Below are 19,915 nucleotides of genomic sequence, written 5' to 3' on the forward strand. Positions count from 1 at the left end.
CTCGCTGACTCCCTGCCAAAAAGTCCAAGGAGAGAGAGGGAAGTAACTCCAGCACAGACACAGGCAAACTGTCCCAGCCAGGCTGTGACTCGATGTCGGGTGGGAAAGGACACTTTCGCTCTTTGGTTTCCCAAATCTACAGTCTAAGGAGATCGCACCAATCAGAGTTGGAAAACATTCTAAAAATCATCTGACCTGATCTCCCCCAAGGTCATCAAGAGTAAAGGAAGGTTTGAGGAAGTTATGCAGCCAAAAGGAGCCTAGGAGCCATGATGGGTATGTGTCACGTGGGATCCTGAGGCAAGGGAAAGATGGTGAAGAGAAAAAGGGGAGCTTGCTCAGACCCCAGGCTTTAGTCACTGACACCACACCAGGCTGTCCTGGTAGCTGTGACACAGGTGCCGCACTGAGGTGAAACGTGAAGGACGGAGGGGTCTGCTCGTGATGCAAGGAAACTTCAACCGAATGTTTAAAATTAAAAGTATATTTGGAAATGAATGCTATGGCTTCTGGGTCAAAGCTGTACTCTAGAGAATAAAAGGAAAAACAATCCTAATTCTATTTCTTATGAGTTCTTGAGAATCAGGATTCTCTCTATATATATATTTAAAAAGAGAAAAGCTGGAAGGCTTCACAGTGAAAGTCCAGATTCAGCTCGGCACAAGCATACTGTTATACAATCTGCTCCTCCTCAGGCAGATTGGAATGCTCTGCCCCACAGAAATGCAGACTACAGGGCAGAGACTTCCGAGTTCTGCTGTTATTGACACTTCACGCTAAGTCCCAGTTTTACTGTAATGTGATTACATTAAAGTAAAGGCCGCCAGCCAACACCCTACCTCCTATCATGTCCAGACCCCATCCTTAAAAAATGCATTGTCCTTAGAAAGCTTCAACAGGGAAGAGAGAGATTTAAAAAAAAAAATAAGCAGAAAAGGCAAAGGGGAAAATGGACCACAAAAGAATAAATAACTCAAAAGCAACTGAAGATTGAAATGGAAAGCTTCATGTTCAGAGACTCTTGAGAGAATACCATACCATTAAGACACACAGGACGCCAGTGTGGGAGTCCAAGCCCTGCAAACCCAGCACCCAGGAGTACGAGGCAGAAGAACAGATGCAAACTCAGGGCCAGATTTATCTCCAAATAAGCAAAACAAACAATACAGATAACAGCAACAAAATAGAATGCCAAGCAAAAGGAATGAGAAGAAACAAAGAGTGCCTGGATATGAAAAATAAAATCACTGAAATTAAAAATAAATGGAAGTTATTTTTGGAATTAGAACTACCTCCAGAAAGAAAGACCCAGTGAGGATAGAATGTATAAAATTATAAATAAATGCTATGTAATATTAATCTAGGAGGCCAGACTAGTAAGAGGACAGAAGAAGGGGACAGGGAAAAAGTATTAAGAAACGTAACAGAACTTCTAAGGCCAGAAGAATGAGAGAGCTCACATTACAGCCTACCGGATACCCAGCTTACAAAGCCGCGAGCACTCACAGCAAATTGTGACATCTCAGAATAATGAACAGAAAGGTAAAACAGGAAGTGTTCTGCCATGGGGCTAGAGAAAGCCATGTGCAAAGACATGAAGTCATAATGGCATCAGGTTAGCTTATGGGCAGATAATGGGCACTCAGAACTGGCCAAAGTGCTGAGACCAAGTGTCTTCAAGTGCACTGTAGCAACACCTGCCCAAGACTCAGAGACCATCACTGAGAAAGACAGAGCCCGAGGGGTGGGGAGAGTCCTGTGCAGTGCTGACATGGTGTGGCCTTTGCACTCACCAACTCACAGCACTTCTAGTTACTTTCCCAAGATCTACTCAAGATGTAGTTTACCATGCAAAGATGGGAAGGGGAAGAGATCTCAATATCTCACCCCTGCCTGAGGAGCTATTGGCAGCTGATGGATGCTGGGGTGGCCTCTAGTAGGTAGTCCATGCTCCACTGGATTGCCCATATGAACAGCACTACTTAAGCTCAGTCTCTCTCTCTCTCTCTCTCTCTCTCTCTCTCTCTCTCTCTCTCTCTCTCTCTCTCTCTCTCTCTCTGTGTGTGTGTGTGTGTGTGTGTGTGTGTGTGCGTGCGTGTGTGTGTGTGTGTCTGTCTCTCTCTCTCTCCCTCCCTCCCTCCTCTCTCTCCCTCCCTCTTCTCTCTCTGTCTCTCTGTCTCTCTCTCTGTCTCTCTGTCTCTCTCTGTCTCTCTCTCTGTCTCTCTCTCTGTCTCTCTCTCTCTCTCTCTGTCTCTCTCTCTCTCTCTCTCTCTCTCTCTCTCTCACACACACACACACACACACACATATATATGTGTTGATGAGAAATTGGGGATTCATTGGGGAGTCTTGGGAAGGTAGAAGGGGATGAATCATATGAATATTATTAAAATACATCATATACGATGTATAGAATTTTCAAAGAATAAATAAAAATCGTTTTTGAGGACAAGGGCAAAGTTATCAAAGTTTTCTGCTACAATTTTACACCTAACAAAGCTATGAGGCAGGTGTGGAGGTAAAGTAAGGAAACACTTACATGTAGAACAACTTGGCTGTTCTTATCTGATACTACTTATCTCAGAAAATTAACTAAGGATGTACTTCAGGACAAAATAATCAGGGGATAAATGGAGACAGATGGGCCTCAATAAGCACTCCAATAGGCTCCATAATGCAGCAAGAAATACAGGGGCAAGAGTATAGAATTGTGGGAGAGCAGGAAAGGTTGATCCCAGAACCCAATATTAAGTCCAGATAACATGGGTTGGCAATCCCTGCCCCATTTCTATAAGGGATTACAAGAGGAAAGGCCTACAGCGTTCAGGTCACTAGTCCAAGAAGAGTCCTCCTCCTCCTCCTCCTCCTCCTCCTCCTCCTCCTCCTCCTCCTCCTTCTCCTCTTCCTCCTCCTCCTCTCTCTCTCCCCTTTCTCCTCTTCATTTTTCTTCTCTTCCTCCTCCTCTTCCTCCTCTTCCTCCTCCTCATTATTTTTATGGGTTTTTTGTTTGTTTATTTGAAGACATGGTTTCTTGTAACCTAAGCTGGTCCCAACGTTGCTTGGAGCTACATCGTAAGCTCCCAATTCTCCTGCCTCTTCTTAGTTCTAGGATTATAAGCATTTCCTGGCCCAGGATTCCTTATTTCTCTAGGTCCTGAGGTCCTTGAATTTTGAACTTCTGTGAGAAACAAAGGAGTTATAAGATGGGGTGGAGACAGGGGTAGGTGAGTGTTAGATTATACAGCCTTACTTTCATGGGCTTATTTGGCAGCCTGAACAATTCCCAGCAACGACATGGTGGCTCACAACCATCTATAATGTGATCTGACAACCTCTTCTGGCCTGCAGGTGTACATGCAGACAGAGCACTGTGTACACAATAATGAATAGGTAAATATATATATGTATGTATATTTGACATGTTCATATAGAATAAGTGAATGAATAAGTGCTATATTGAATGTACAATTTCTCCCAAAGGCCCATGTATTAGGAAAAGACTTAGTCCTACTCCACAGTATTATTGGGAAATGGTAGAACAAATTCTACAAAATTTATGACACATTTTAAAACGATGTCACTTTTTTGACATCCATACCCCAAACTTCCACTTTCACCTCCTCCCATTACGTTCTCTCATCTTCACCTCCTCCCATCACCTGCTCTCATCCTCAGCTCCTCCCATCACCTTCTCTCATCCTCACCTCCTCCCATCACCTGCTCTCATCCTCAGCTCCTCCCATCACCTTCTCTCATCCTCACCTCCTCCCATCACCTGCTCTCATCCTCACCCTCACCTCTCCATATCACCTGCTCTCATCCTCACCTCCTCCCATCACCTGCTCTCATCTTCACCTCCTCCCATCACCTGCTCTCATCCTCACCTCCTCCCATCACCTGCTCTCATCCTCAGCTCCTCCCATCACCTTCTCTCATCCTCACCTCCTCCCATCACCTGCTCTCATCCTCACCTCCTCCCATCACCTGCTCTCATCTTTCACCTCCTCCCATCACCTGCTCTCATCCTCACCTCCTCCCATCACCTGCTCTCATCTTCACCTCCTCCCATCACCTTCTCTCATCTTCACCTTCTCCCATCACCTGCTCTCATCTTTACCTCCTCCCATTACTTGCTCTCATCTTCAGCCTATTCTCTTCCACTGATTCTCCCCAGTTCCCAAATCATGCTTTAAAAAAACAAAAATGTTAAGAATCCTTTCTCTGTATCACTTCCCCTCTACTTACTGCCCCAGAACTCTCTTTTCCTGCTAAGATCGGCCTGAAAACTACAGGTTCTTGTCTTTTCCATACAGCTGGCTTTCTGGAGCGCTCTGATCAGCTCTTCACCATCAACGCCAGGCTCCACTTCCCTCAAGGACTCCCATGAAAGCTGCCACACTTCCAAATTGCTGAATGCAAAGGGCAGCTTTAGAGTGTTTGTTGCCGCAAGCTTCAGGCTCCTCGGTAGGACCCTTCCTTCCATGCACTGCTATTCTGACAGTCCCATGCCCCAGGTTCTTCCCCTGAGAATCAACATGCTCTCCTGTGTGGTCCATGAGCCTGCTGAGGGAGTGTGGCAACTAACTCCCTCTCCCCCGGGTCTGTTCCTGTGAACTTGTCAGCTCAGTTTCTCATCCAGTCACAAACCACAGAGTTTTGGCCACCAATTGGAATAGCAGTTCTCAATCTGTGGGGCGAGAATCCTGTGGAAGGCACATATCAGATAGCCAGCATGCCAGATATCTCACTATGACCCATAAGGGCAGCAAAAGCACAGTTAGGGAGTAGCAGTGAAACAATTTTATGGCTGGGGGGGTCAGCACAACCTGCGGAGGGGACTGTATTAAAGGGTCACAGCATTAAGGAGGTTGAGAGCTGCTAGTTTAGACGTTAGGCGGTCAGGAGACTATTTGGTGAGGGTTCTCCCATCCCCCCACCCCTGACCCCCCACCTCCACCCCCCACCTAGAAACTACTTCCCCTCACAGCCTCCACCCACAGGGAGGTCTGGAAAGCTCAGTTGTGTCAAGAGACCCAGATCCTTGGCCTCAGCTGGTAGAATCAGGACTAGAGATCAGACTAAGCCAGGACTAACAAAGTGTCTCCCCTGAGATCCAAGCTATATTAGAGCTAAAGCTCAGGCTGGGCAAGCTCAAACAGGAAACTGCGCACATGGTATTGAAGTAAAGCAGCTGGGACTAGGTGAGGGGCCATATTTCTAGAACGGTGTCAAGCTGGCATCCCAGCTCCTCACCCTGGGTCACCTTGTCACCTTGAGGAAGGCACATTCACTTTTTCTCATACGTCATTTGAGCTAACTTATTTGAATAGTTCTGAACAATTACCAATAATGATACATTACTGGGTGCATAACACTCTCCATCTTGGTGATTCAAAGGTGTATTTTAAGAAAAAAAAACCTGAAAGGGGAAGGGAAGGCAACTACTAGACGGGCCCTGTGCAAGGATCTATCATCTCTGCTCCATAGAGAAGCTGAGGCAGAGGAATAGCAAGATCAAAGCCAGTCCGAGTAACTTAGTGAGACTGTCTTCCAAAATAAAGCTAAATAAATGACAATGGCTAGGGACCTAGTTCAGTGGTACAGGGCTTGCTCAGACTAACTACATAAGTCTCCAAGTCCCAGAAATGAGAGAGGAGGAGAGGAGGGAGAGGGGACGAATTACCAATTAAGAAGATTCTGTGGAAACCACTGGGTCTGAGAGCCTCTTCTAAGAACTCAGGATGGGTTTCACAAGTCATTTGTTTTCATCCATTCAATGCGGACTTTACTGATATTTTTCAGACAGTGCTGTAAATGGTAAGATGTTAATAATAATTAATAATCATAAGTAATCATAGACGTGCTTGTTATGTTCCAAGGCCTGACCCAACCTGCATTATTTGTACCACAATACAGGCTGTGTGTGGTTTTCACCCATCACTCTCTACAAGTGAACAAACCAGGGTTAGGAAAGTGGGTTCCCCACAGGTACCCTGCCAGCACATGAGAAACCTCAGCTGCCAGTGCCAGCAGTTTCTGAAACCTCTGCTCATAACTCTTGAACGAACTCTCTCACACCCTGCCATCCACCCAAGTCAATTCACACTCAGGGTAAATGTTTGCAATGATTTGAGTGTGGAGCCAAGAATCCTACATTGGAGACACAGACCTTTCTCAAAGTCTGGAAGAGTCTTTCTGAGTGTGATAAACTAGTTAAAGACTGAAGCTCTTACAAGAGTGAAGATAAAGTGTGTGTGTGTGTGTGTGTGTGTGTGTGTGTGTGTGTGTGAGAGAGAGAGAGAGAGAGAGAGAGAGAGAGAGAGAGAGAGAGAAACATAAACTAAATGAGGAGAAAATACAAATCTATAATACATTGTTATACACACTGTGCATTCATCATTATATCTGGAATAATATTCATTCCATCCCTGAACTGGAAATATATGTATATTACATGTATTGAATACACACACATATGTATATGTATATATTTCAGCGACCTACAACTATAAATAGACAGTATGAAAATATACATTGTACTAAGAGGCAGTCAGTGGTATCTTTAAATTTAAGATCAGTAAATGTACAATTAATTAGAGCATGGGTTAAGCAGGCATGAAATGATAAGATCCAATCACCTAAGAGACAATTTCAGACTTCCAGAAAGATCCACATATATTTTGGACAGATCTGGAGGAAGGCTCGGCTTGGTCTGACACCCTCTCTGGTCATGTGGACTGCGCTTCTTGCCTGAAGGGGATGCTACTCTCACCACCAGCACCCCCAGGAGTATGAATATAGAAAGCAAGCAGCAACATGTACCCAGTTCAGCCAAGAACTAGACCTGATGCTGGTGGGCTCAGCTCTCTTCGCAGCCTCTTGGTAGAGTTGCACGGCCACACCCAGTGCCAAAGGAGGCCAGGAAACAAACTTCCTAGCTGGATGACTGGGCTCATGCCAATCTAAAAAAGTGTAAGGGGACAGCACAAGAGCTTTATTTTCTGAAATAATAATAATAAAAGTAAGATTCATGCCTCCTCTTCGGTTCTGTAAAGCATAGGTTAAGATTAGGATGAAAATTGCAAAGTGATCAGACAGATGAAAATGACTTAGCAGAGTACAAGGCCGAGGGTTTCATCTGTCTTGGAGACTGTAGGTGCAGACTGACTCTGACTACCTCTTGCAGTTCTGGGCTTTTGTCTGTCACTAGATGCCTGTTCCCTGCCTCCAGAATTGCTGGTTCCACTACTCAGGGCTCTCCAGCCATCTAGACGGAGGGAGATGCAACAGACAGCTCCAGAGGAAAGCATTAGAACTTTACACTGGTTCTGATGAGTTTCCATCCCTTTCCTTTCATCTCCTCAGAGCAGAGCGCTCTGGTCCCGTGCGCATTTCTTATCACATACTCCCTCATTCCCTACTTTAACTGCACTGCCATCTTCAGCTTTGCCGCTCTCCCCCTGTTCCTTCCCTGTGGTTTCATGCAACCTGCTGCTCAGTCTCTCCTTCCCTCATGCATGCTTTCCGTTCACTGCCTCATTCATCATCCACTTTCCCATAGCTTTGGTTGCTGTGATTAATTTTATTACTATTCCTCTCCATTTCCTCATCTCCTCGCCCATAACTGAACAGCTCCAATTAACCATGTAGGATTTTCTCCTGTTCACCACTCATTTGTTACCTTCCGGATGCCCCGCCCATCCTTATCTCCATCTGCCCATTACCCTGCACTTTGCCCTGCCAGTTGCCTGGCTCCTGTTTTCTGGTCCCTGCTGTTATTCCTTTTGTAGTCTTTGCTGTGCTTTCATTTTCTCTTTTCTGTACCCGTAGTATGAAGTGTGAATTTCATCCTCAGCTACCCTCTCCCATTCTGTCACCCACCCTAAGAATATAATTGTCTAGTAATATCACAAGCTTTTTTTTTTTTTAAAGAATTGAGTCAATATTTATTTATCCAAAGAAATATTGTGTTTCAAGAGAAATACCCTATATAAGTCTAAGCTCTCATTCCCAGACACTGGTCAACACAAGATACCGGGAGTTTATTATGGAATAAAGTAGAGTATTTAAAGAGTTGAGGGTGGACAAAGGCTAAAGGGACCATGGTGCTGACCTGCTGTTTAAGCAGACCTTGTGATATTTCTTAAGTCACCAGACAGGTAGATCTTCCTGGGAGGCCGTTTCTTTCCAGATAATTGAAAAGCCTATCTGGATAGACTTTTCCAGAAGGGGGCAATCGGATGTTCTTGTTCTTAACCAGAAAGTCTCCATCTAGATAGTAATCTTTTGAGGATTAGAACATGAGCTATGAATAGCTTTCCAGGCAGGTCAGAATGCTATGTCTCCACTCAGGTCAGAGAGGTAACTCAGGTCCCATCCATTTTACCACTAACCAGAGCCCCGTGGTTTCGGTTTTTGGTTCTACATGCCACTGAATGTGGGGGAGGGTCCATTCCCAATGACCTTCAAGCCTATTAATATGTAGCTATCTACTTACCTACCTAAGTCCTTCCCTCAAGAGTGGAGGCTTTAAAATGATTCAGGGCATGGGTGTCAAGTGGCTCTGGCTACTTTATACCTGAGATGGAGTGTAGAAGGATTTAAGTTCCTCACTGTTGCTGACTTTCAGGCCTTAAGAAGAAAACAAGGGAACCAAGGCACACAGAGTTAGATAGCCACAGGACTTAGAGTGTATGGGCTGATAGGATGGATACCAAGGTTATAATAGGTCTAAGCAATTTCACCACAAAATTTCAAGATCCACTTCTAAAAATCTTTTGATAAATATCCCATGGGTCATAAATGTGGCCCAAAGCCTGAGTGAGAACTCTCAGGGTTGCACAGTGGTGTCCAATAACATACAACTTAAAGGTCTGTTGAGCTGTGGTAACCCTAAAGTTGAGATTTTGAACAAAGGGACTTTTAATTTATCAAAAGCTTTCTGTTTTTCTTTCTAAGAAAAGAGATCCTGGTCATTACGGCTATTTAAGGACTTACATAAAGACTTAGCCATAAGGCCATACCTAGAAATTCAAAGCCAAGAGCAACCTGTTAGCCTTCAAAAGGCTTAGGATGTTTTCTAGTGCTGGGAATTGGAAGGGCCGAGATGGCTTGAATAGAATCAAAATAAAGAGCTGTGTGCCCTAGAGCTAAGACGAATACTGACACAATATCTTTCAGGATAATAATTTGGCCTTGGGCTTAGAGACCCAGTGTTCTGCCAGCTAAAAGAACACACAAAGCTCACAGTGGGTCCTTAGGAGCTTTCTTCAAGGAAGGAGAATGGATAAGGAGGTGAGTTGCATGTCCTAAGACCATGCTATTGTGTAGTAAGTAACCCAGGTTACTGTATCGGGCCTGTATGGAATATGAGGGCTGGCTCTAAAGACGTGGGGAACAAAGGCTCGGGCGAGCTGTCTATTCCAAACTTGTACCTAAGCCCATTAAAAGGTGGAATGAAATTGAGACTCAGGTGCTGAAGGGTTATGAAAGAAGCTCTAGGATGTGGGGGAGATGGGAAAATGGGACAGGGGGGCTTTAACTGGGGAGGGGAAGGAAAGGGGTAACCAACACTCACGATGTTTGAAAAAGCCACAGGGAAACTATTTTATGTTTACTTAAAGTACACATACAACATACACATATATGCATATATTGTATATCATGGCCCATAGGGGAAATCTAACTACTGTGACTTTCCTAAACCAGTATAATTCCTAACTATATTCTAAATAGCTGTCCTTATACTGGCAGATAAGTGTAGCTCTCACCTCTCATCAAAGAGACTTCTTTTTTCAGCAGATGGAGATCATCACATTCACAAAATGCAGCGACCAATAGGCCCTGGAGTACCCAAGCCCAGTGCTACATCTACAACTAAACTCCTACACCTGCAGCCAAGTGGGCATCATAGAGGGAGGGGCAGAAGGCACAAGACAAAGGACCGACCAGGTTGTCGGCTGCAAGACAGAGTCTTCTAGATACGACATGGAAGCTGTACCAGTGAAATCTGAAGATCCGTGTGAAGACAACACTGCTCAACACGGCATGCAAACATAAATGAAGGAAATCTCACAAGGCCAACCTGTAGAGGAAGAGCTACAGGCAATGGATGGCTATGGAGAAGGGAGACCCAGGCTTTTCCAAGGATAAGACCTCTAGTAGGTTGTTCAGTCCCAAGTGGTCAGCTCTAAACACATACATACACAGGCAACACTAAATGAACTCAGCAGGTTGTATATATACATGTGTGTGTGTGTGTATACAAAACAATGATTATTAAAGAAGAGATCAATAATTTGAAAGGGAGTTTGAGATACACAAGAGGTACTGTGTAAATTATACAAATACTGTATATAATTCTAAAAAAAAAAATTGAGAAAGCCAAAGAGCATGATAGTATATATTTGCTTTATTCTCAAATATATATATGTATATATACATATATGTAGGTATATATATGTGTGTGTGTGTGTGTGTGTATACTATTTAAATAGAAAATAAAATCTGGGTGTGGTGGCACATACCTGTAATCCCAGCAGCACTTGGGGAGGCAGAGGCAGGCAGTTCTCTGTGAGCTCAAGGCCAGCCTAGTCTATAAAACAAGTCCAGGACAGTCAAGGCTACACAGAGAAACTCTGTCTTGGAAAACTAAATAAATAAGCAAATAAATAAATAGTTTTAAAAGTGGGAAAGAATATATCTAGGACATAAAACATGAGGTACTTAAGAGGTATAGGGATTCGGGACTTCCAGGTCTATAAGAGTATGGCATTCATTTATGGCATGAAGGTCTGTAGCTCCTGGCAGTCTCTCGGAGTCGTTTTACTGATTAGCACTGGGTCTTACAGTGTGGCTAGAATAGAGTTAAGTGCCCATAATGGAAAAATTTGCCAATTAAGAGTTGAAGTTCTGATTGGGCTGTGGGCCAGAGAAAATATTATTTATGGTTAGGAAAAACATAAGAGCCCTTTAATTTGATTCTAGCTTTCTGGTGACCTTTGTAGACCATATTCCCCAAAAGTTTCCAACCCTGGTGGTCCTACCAGAATTTGAAAATCCACCCACACATCTAATCATGTTTTGAAAATTACTGTTGGGGGTCTCTGAAAGTGCATGTCTAGTGTCAGATGTGGATGATGCTCCACCATGAAAGAATATTAAAATGATACACATGAAAGAAAGAAAAAGCAAGAAAGAAAAAAAGAAAGAAAGAAAAAGCTAAAGTGGACTATTGAAGCCAGCAACCTCACGATTGGAGTGAAGCCGGGCACCTAAGACGGCCTGAGCAAAGGGTCCGGTGCGCCTCTGCTTACGCGGAAGTCTGCATGGATGCACCCCTTTCCTTCCTTTCGGATGCCTGTTACGTCAGCCAGCTTCCTTGCTTCTACCCAGAACTCAAGTTTGCTTTAATTGCCTTCATGTTGCTTTGGGTTTTCCATGTAAGCTAATTGTCTTTGCTTTATATTTTACAGAGCATGAAAAAAAAACTAATTTGTGTATTTAAAGATAGATGGGGACATTCCAGTTGTAAGAGAAGAAATAAAAAGATGAACAGAGACAGCGGTGCCCTTTTCCCGCCCTCGGTCAACGCTGCGGTTTCTGTCTACCAGGGATTTGGTTTTTCACTTATGCTTTCGGCTCCCTACCCGTTGTTTTCTCATCTATATTGTAGTGCAGATCTGTCTTTGGAACACTGGATCTAGAAAAGCACAGACCCTGTTGCCTCAAGTGATGTGCCCCACGATGGTCACGAATTCTCAAATGCATAAACTGTCGCTACACATCAGTGTTTTCCCCACACAATGAGTGCACAGCAGCCTTTGGCTGGGAACATGGCTGTCGGGAAGAGGACCACCTTCGGTGACTGATGAAGTGGGCCAATCTCATAGCGCCCTGACCACATATGAACCCCAAACTCATTCCAAGTCACTTATGAAGAATTGAAAGCTATGGAGGCTTTTCCAAGCATGTAGCCATAGAAAGCTGCTGAGGCCAAAGAGACTACAGAAAATTAAACAATTTGCACTTCTGGGAGACTTTACGCAGTTTGTAATATGACAATGTATATTGTAGCTATATATACCAAGAGGGGTATAATCCACAGACCTCCAGTTTGGAAACTGCCACTGGGCATGCCTCGTTGAAGACCCTGAGTGCACTTCAAAGTGGCCCAAATTAAGGTCGTCTTCTGCTCCTGAGCCCATTCCCCGGAATGGGGGAAACTCACTGCTTCGACTGCTATAATTAGCCAGCTGATAGTCATATTTAACTAGTTATAAATGGCAGAAACCTCAGTCAGCTTGATATATCTTTCTTCTTTACTCCTTCTCCTAACCCTTGTCCTAAGTGTGCCACCGAGTCATCCAGTGTTCCTGTTCCCACTGTGGCTATTTTATGTTGTCTCTCAGCTCGGGTTTTCTCTACAGCAGCCCCTGAAGCCTGGGTTTGCATCCAGAACGTTTGTCTTGTTTTGCTTTGCTTAATTTTGCTTTGGAATCAGGAAGGTGAGACAGGGAGACATGATCCTAAACGCATCAGGATGGGGAGGGGGGAGCCAGGGAGAGGGAGGGAGGGAGGGAGGGAGGGAGAGAGACAGACAGACAGACAGACAGACAGACAGACAGAGAGACAGGGAGACTGAGAAAGACGGAGAGAGAGAGACAGACAGACAGACAGACAGAGATTGAGAATTCATGATATGATAGCAGAAGCAGAACTGTTTCAGGGGAGGATGTGTTGTTAATTGTGGCTGGACCTCTGAGCAGGCTCAGATTATGTTCTTAACCTCTTGAATATTGACAGTAGGCTCCCCAGCCACAGCCTGAGATGCTTTTTGATGGGGTCTAAGGGAAGAAAAGGTTGGTTACTAAGGGACAGAGTTTATATAATTATTTTGCTTGATAGATTAGATCATGTTTTTTCAATATGTCATGTATTGTTCCCAAAGACGCCCCAAACCACACTTATAACTCAGGATCTTGTTTCTGGAGCCAGGTAACTTAGGTCTCACTCATCAGCCTGCTGCACTGTTCTCCTTTCAGACACATAGATACCATCCAAACATTTTCTCATAGTCTTGTTAACTGTTGTGGCTTGCTGAACCAGAGCCGCTGAACTTGAAACAAGTTCAATATCATTTCCTCCGGGGGTTAGTTCATCCTCCTACGCTTAAGAAGCAGAGCAAGCAACAACCTGTGGATGTATTTTTCACCCAAGAAATTTCGTATTTCAACCCAAGACACAGTCTCCTGAGTAACGATGCTGATGAGGAAGTGAGCATCACAAAGATGTCATTTTGTAATGGAAGCCCAGTGTAACACCCTTGGTCATGTTCTGACTGTGACTGCACATAATTCTGACAGTGGCCAGGTCCTTCCTGCTACCCCATGCTCCATTTTCTTTCCAAGAAGAACTCAGCTCTGCAATGACGTGATTGAAGCCCCTCTGCAGAGCTCCCCTGGGGCTCCTTCACAATGGTTGTGTGTCCCTTCAGAGCGACGTCAACGTTTTCTGGGATGTCGACAGTCTGATTGTTGAGACTGGTCTTTGTTCTCGCAGTAGATGGGACAAGGAGAGCAGATCATTTTTTTTTTCTACTGTGCGTGTGTCTTCCCACAATGCATCTGATTTTTTATCATGTGCATGCCAGTGTTTGTACTTGTATCCAGATGCAGGATGGGGTTTGAGGAAGTGGGGCTTCCCTCAGGGAAGCTCATTAAGTGCATTGTTTGGAGGGGGAGTGTGTGCATCGTGCATGCAGATGGAGGAACTGCACTGACATGGGCATTACTACAAGAGTTTGCTGCATTGTAGTTTCTTACCGGTTTACTACCTTGCATCTGAGAGGGAAGCTGGTTAAGGGATGTCAGCTTTACAGGATGTTAAAGGGAGGTGAAGCAACATCCTGTTCTAAGGGAAAGTGAAACATTCCATCCTTCAGGGAGGTTCACTAAGTTAGAAAGGTAAACAAGTCAATGGGTTCAGGAAGTTCCTAAAACTGAAGAGATTCACTAGGTCCCTCCCTCCTCAGGAGTAAAGAGTGTATGAGAGTGTCTGAGAGACACTTTTAGATTAGCAGAGCCACATTGAAGAAGCAGAGACCAGCTAAGTTGATAGGAAGCCAAGGTCACCAAGTGCTTGAAGAAAATCAGAGACCAGCTGAGCTACCTGGAAAGGGGCTCAGACAAACTGAGCCACCAGGAAAGGACATTCTCCATTCTTTTGAGCTGCACGCAGGCTGTGTAGTGTCCTCCAAAGTCCCAGCTTGCATGGGCGGTTACCCATGCTGGTGCAGGCTGGTATGGGAGATGCTGCTGTCTCTGAGTCATTTCTGCTCATGTAAGTAACCCCTACCCACATTCCTGTAAGTAAGTCCCAGAAAATCTCATTGGTTCACTAAGTTGCACTTTGGTGACATCTTTACTTTGGTCAGGTGCAGATGTCAGGTCACATCTCCCCAGGAATAGTGTCACACAACAGAGGGATAATGTGCATAACCAAATGAGGCAGTTTGAATGAAAATGGCCCCCAAAGGCCCATAAAAGGAGTGGCATTATTAGAAGGTGTGACCTTGTTGGAGGGAATGTGGGCTTGAAGGTTTCAGATGCTCAAAGCATCCTTCTTTTGCCTGCTGATCCAGATACAGAACTCTTGGCTGCCTCCCCAGCACCACACCTACCGGCACGCTGCCGTGCTCCCCTCCATGATGATAGTAGGCTACACCTCTGAACGGTAAACCAACCCCAATCAAGTGTTGCTGCGGTCACGGTGCCTCTCGGCAGCAAAGGAAACCCTAACTAAGACACCAACACTAGAGACCCGGGTTCGAGGATTTCCTATACTTGCTTGATTCAGAAAGGGGCCGGTGAGAGGGGCTAGAAGGGCAGGAAGACAGTGAGGAAGGATGAATGAGAGCAAAGCATATGACCTGCACGTAGGAGAGCAACTAAGGAAACACATTGTGAGAAACGGAGTCAGTCAGCAGATCTCATGAGCAGTTGGAGCCGAGTCCCAGAGGGCCCCTTTGAGCATCTGTGGAACCTCCGTAGAACAGTCCCCTGAGAGAAGTGGAGGCTGGGGAGTGTCCTTCAAGAGCGGTCACTTCTGGGGAATGGACTCACTCTCCATCCCTTCTGGGTCCCCAAGGCCCACAGGGTCCCCAGCAGCTCTGCAGCATCTTCCTATCTGCATACTCCCTGCAGGCTCAGTCAGTCTTCTCACCACGCCCATCCCAGACCCACCATCCTTGGGTAAGATCTGTTCATCTACCTATGGAAGGGCAAGCCAATCAAGCAGAGTGGCCCGTAGGTTAAAAAATTTCAGAAGATTCTAACTTTCTACACTGCATTATTTACCCTTTCCGTCTGCTGTTTCTTCCCCCCTCGGGTTTTGCAGTGTCTTCTGCGTGTCTCTGCTCTTAGCTAATTCTACATATTCACTCTGAAGCCCTTATGTCTCTGCAGTTTCCGTGCGCCAGGTATTTGGTTTTTCACTTGTGTTTTCCTATTCAGCCTTTCCCTGCTTCTTATGCTGTTTGGCTTACTTGTATCACGTGACTCTTAAGTGTTGCCTTCTTTGTTTCCTACCTATTATTTCCTGGAGGTGGTGCCGATGGTGGTGGTGGTGGCTGCTTCTTTTCATTTGAATCGATTCTCCTTCCTGTTGTTATGAGTGTGCTTGTGTGTCCCTGAGCTTTCCTGTAGCACGTGGGAAAAGGAAGGCAGCTTCCAGAGCCACCTGTCCTGCCCAGGGCTTTCCTCCCCACCCCTGTCCCCCAGTCAGATCCGCTTTTCCCTCACCTGTCATATCTGTACCTGTTGTAGCCCTGAGAAAACAGAAAGCCAGTTATGAGCAAGAGGCCCAAGGACAGCTGTTGATCCCGAAAATGGCTTTAATTTGTCTCTGTCTCATTAGCTTAATGCTGATGCTGGCGGCCCTCGGCTGCTGCTGACCAAGCTGAGTGCCTTGCTTTTCAACTCACCCTGCAGCTTATCAGGGCCACAGATGAAGCTGACAGCTCAAGCCATTTCCCTCTATGACCCTGGTCCTTTGTGGTCACTCCCCCAAGGACAGTCATTCATCTTTGGGGCCTACAGTAATTAAAGCTATGGGGGGGAGTCACGCTCTCCCGCTGGCTAGCCTTCCTCCGTGTATCAGCGTGACAGGTGAAAATCACAGAACTGAATGCTTACCCGGCATTCAGTTCTTGTCAGTGGGTCTGCTTTGATGGCCAAGGCCGGGAGAATTATCCACCTGACCTGTGCTACTGTAAGGGGAAGCCAGAGGCCGGCTTGTCATAAATTGCCGTGAAAACTGACCCCAGAAAGTGATCCATATTTAAGGAAGACACAAAGCTTGAAGAAATGCGCGCCTTTCAGCGAATGATTTAACTTGCCACGTTTGAAAAACAGGGGGCTTAGGATTGAAACTGATCGAGGATCTATTCAGGCAGAGTGCAACAGGTAAGTCTCCAAGACAAATAACAGGCGGTGCAATCTCCTGGCCTGATGCCAGCGGCTCAGCATTGCACTGTGTGTCGTGGACGTGGCCTTCATTTGTATTTACTGTTTAATGGCCTCAGTGGCATAAGACAAGTGTGCAGTCTAATGGGATTCGCCAAGAGGTAGCTCCTTTTCAGACTCCATGGGTCCATAATTCTTTCTTTTTTAAACTGTTTTTTATTTATTATAAATTTATTCACATTACGCCCCCTTTGCCCTTATCTTCCCATTTCCGGTTTCCACTATCCCTCCCCCTTCCGCTCCATGCCCCTCCCTCAGGCCTCCGACAGGGGGAGCCCTCCGACAGGCCGAGCGTTCCAACAGGGGGAGCCCTCCTCCCTCTCTATCCGGCCACAGCCCATCAGGTCTCATCAGGATAGCCTGCATCCCCTTCCTCTGTGTGCCCTGCAAGGCCGCACTGCCAAGGGGCAGCGGATCAAATCATGGGCACCAGAGTGCATGTCAGAGCTTCAGTGGCAGTCCCCCCATGGCCCCCCACCCCCGTCAACATGGAGAGCTGGCTGTCCATTGGCTACATCTAAACAGGGAGGCTCGTTTCTCTTCATGTGTTGTCCTTGGTTGGTGCACGAGTTTGTGCAGGCTCCCCTGTGTCCACATCCGCCAGCCTTGATGGAGTCCCTGTGGAGCTCTTGACCGGTTCGTTTGCTCAACTATGTTCCTAGCAGCTTTATTTGTAATAACCAGAATCTGGAACGTCCCTCAAGGGAAGAATGGATAAAGAAGCGGTGGTACATCTACACAATGGAATACTATTCAGCTATTAAAAATAAGGACATCTTGAAATTTGCAGGCAAATGGATGGAACTGGAAAAGATCATCCTGAGTGAGGTGACCCAGATCCAGAAAGGCATGCATGGTATATACGCACTTATAAGTGGATATCAGCCCAGCATAGATGTCCTCTGAGAGACTCCACCTAGCAGGGATCAGGACAGATACTGGGGCTCGAAACTGGACTTGAAGCTGGAGCACTGGGAGTTGCATGGAAGGGTGTGGTGGAAGGAGCCAGAGGGATTAGGCCCAGAATTCCGTTTTGTGTAGGGACCCAGCTCCTGGGCAGAGGCCTGTGGGGTAACACATTCCTGTTCAGACCTAATTTAAAAAAAAAAAAAAAAAAACTTAGACTTCACACTCCCTCCACCCGCTCCACACCTCCAGAAGTCACTTTTCATCAGCCGGAGACCACCCTGCATCCTCCTAGCACCTGAGTTGCTGCTGCACATCCCCGGAAGCAGCACATTCATTCATTCATTCATTCATTCATTCATTCATTCATTTATTCATTCACTTAAGCTGTAGTCCTTGGATCTCACTGTGGATAAGGAGCTGGCCAGCAAGGGTCATCCGTGACTGTGTGAGATCTCTCACCTTTCCGGAACCGCTCAGCAAAAGGCCAGAGTACACAACTGGATGTACATAATTAGAAGTTGAACCCAGGGGACAGAGTTGGGGGTCCAAAGAGCCCAGGAGTACAGGTGTTCAAAGAAGCTCTGAAAGCCATCCTCTGCCAGCTCTCAGTGCCTAGCAGCAGTACAAATGGTCAGTGTGTGTGAGCAGAGGTGTGTGCACACTTCACCTCCAGGCACTGGGCAGAGCACTGGGCGGGCAGCGTACGTTTGTTTATTGATGAGTAAATCAATGGGGTAATTTGTGCCATATAGGACAAAGAAGACTGAGCTTAGTGAGTAGAGAAAGGGGGGATTGGCTGACTTACTGTTCTTCTTCATTCAAATGACTTACGTATTTGAGCAGCTAAAACTACACTGGTCAAAGAAACCGAAACGCTGCAGCAAGGCAGATACTGAGAAGTCTTGCGTTCACCAGCGTCTGCACCCTTTCCCCTTGTCATGATAAGCCACCCTTGCCCTCTGCGCATGACTGTCTTTATCAATGTTGGGTATACAACGGCAGTTCATCCTTATGCAGATGAGATCATGTATAAGTACAGATACGTTCTTACTTTTACTCATCCTCGGGAATTGGATTTATGTTTTTAATTTGTCACTATATTCTAGAGCTGTTTCCCTGCCAGTGCTATGAAAAGGACCTCATTCCTCTCTGTGCTTGTGTGTTACACCCTGGGCTAGAGGGACAGTATGTGAAGGCCAGCCCAGATTCTGTATTTGAATATAGCTTTCTTCCTCTTCATCTCTGTGCCAAAACATTGGTCTCCTCCTCAGCTGTTAAATCCCAAAAGATGGAAATGTTTCTTTGGACACTCTGTAAACCTCAAATTTACGGCAGTCCTATTTTGGAAGTATCCCATAGGAAGTAAAATGGAACTTTTCTCCCTCCCTCTCTCCTTCCTTCTTTCCTTCCTTCCCTCCTTCCTTCCTTCCTTCCCTCCTTCCTTCCTTCCTTTTTTCCTTCCTTCCCTCCTTCCTTCCTTCCTATTTTCCTTCCTTCCCTCCTTCCTTCCTTGTACTGTTGAACACAGGACCTTACTCAGGCTGAGCAAGTGTCCAGCCCTGAGCTGTATGTACCTCTAGCCCTTTTGGTATATTGGAAATGGAAACTGTGTCTGAGTACATGTCCCAGGCTGGTCTTGAACCGGCTTTGTTCAAGCCTCCCACAGACTGTGGACTTGCAAACCCCCTGCTTCCATGTGTGGCTCACTAATGTTTTTTAAAGGGTCCTTCTCTAGGCTGAAGACATTGCAGGGCTTTCTACAAAGGGGACTGACACTGTGGTGACTGGGAAGGACCCAGGTCCTGATGCGGAAGTTACTTTGAGGCACTTCCTTCACTGTCAGGTGAGCTCTGTGTGCAGGTAGGGGGAGGGGTGTCTTCTGGTCTAGCTTGCCCTGGCTGTTCCATAGTGCAAGGACAATACACTCTCAACGCTGTCTTCCACCTAAACGGAAAGCATTCCTAAGGTGAACCACATGACTCTCCTGCTAATAGCATAGTCAATACTCTCTAGGTAAAGCCCTGCTAGTCAAACCTCAAGTGTGCAGTATATATACAATGTAAAACTGAGAAGAAAATAAAGATGACATTCTACGGTGGTAATTATTGCTGACTTGTGTTTTGCTTTAGTATTCTAGACAGCTCGACTGCTTTGCATGGCTGCTTTTTCCCACCGTATTTTACCTGAGGCTCTTGGCTAAGCACTTGTGGTTTGTTATTGTTGTGTTTTTTTGTTGTCCCCCCCCCTTCTCTTATGCAGTAAGGGGAGCTCAGGTATGCCATTCTTCCCACAGGAGGACCTGGCCCAAGTGCTTGAGAGGGCTCGGTTGTGCTGGCTGCTGTTTTGCTTTGATCGTCTTAACCGTGACTGCAGGTTGCTATAAAACGGATTGATCTACAACCTGCAGATCAATAAGACATGGGCAAAATGAACACAATGGCCATGTTGTCACGCGGCTCACTCACCCCGTGACAGGTGCACAG

At 45.8% G+C, this 19,915-nt stretch overlaps 1 pseudogene; it reads right to left on the reverse strand.

Annotated features, from left to right (window-relative positions):
• Positions 1–13,008: 13,008 nt before the first annotated feature.
• On the reverse strand, positions 13,009–14,706 carry LOC127194177 (60S ribosomal protein L9-like; annotated as a pseudogene).
• Positions 14,707–19,915: the final 5,209 nt, after the last annotated feature.

Source organism: Acomys russatus, chromosome 10 (assembly GCF_903995435.1).
Source record: "Acomys russatus chromosome 10, mAcoRus1.1, whole genome shotgun sequence".
NCBI lineage: Eukaryota > Metazoa > Chordata > Mammalia > Rodentia > Muridae > Acomys > Acomys russatus.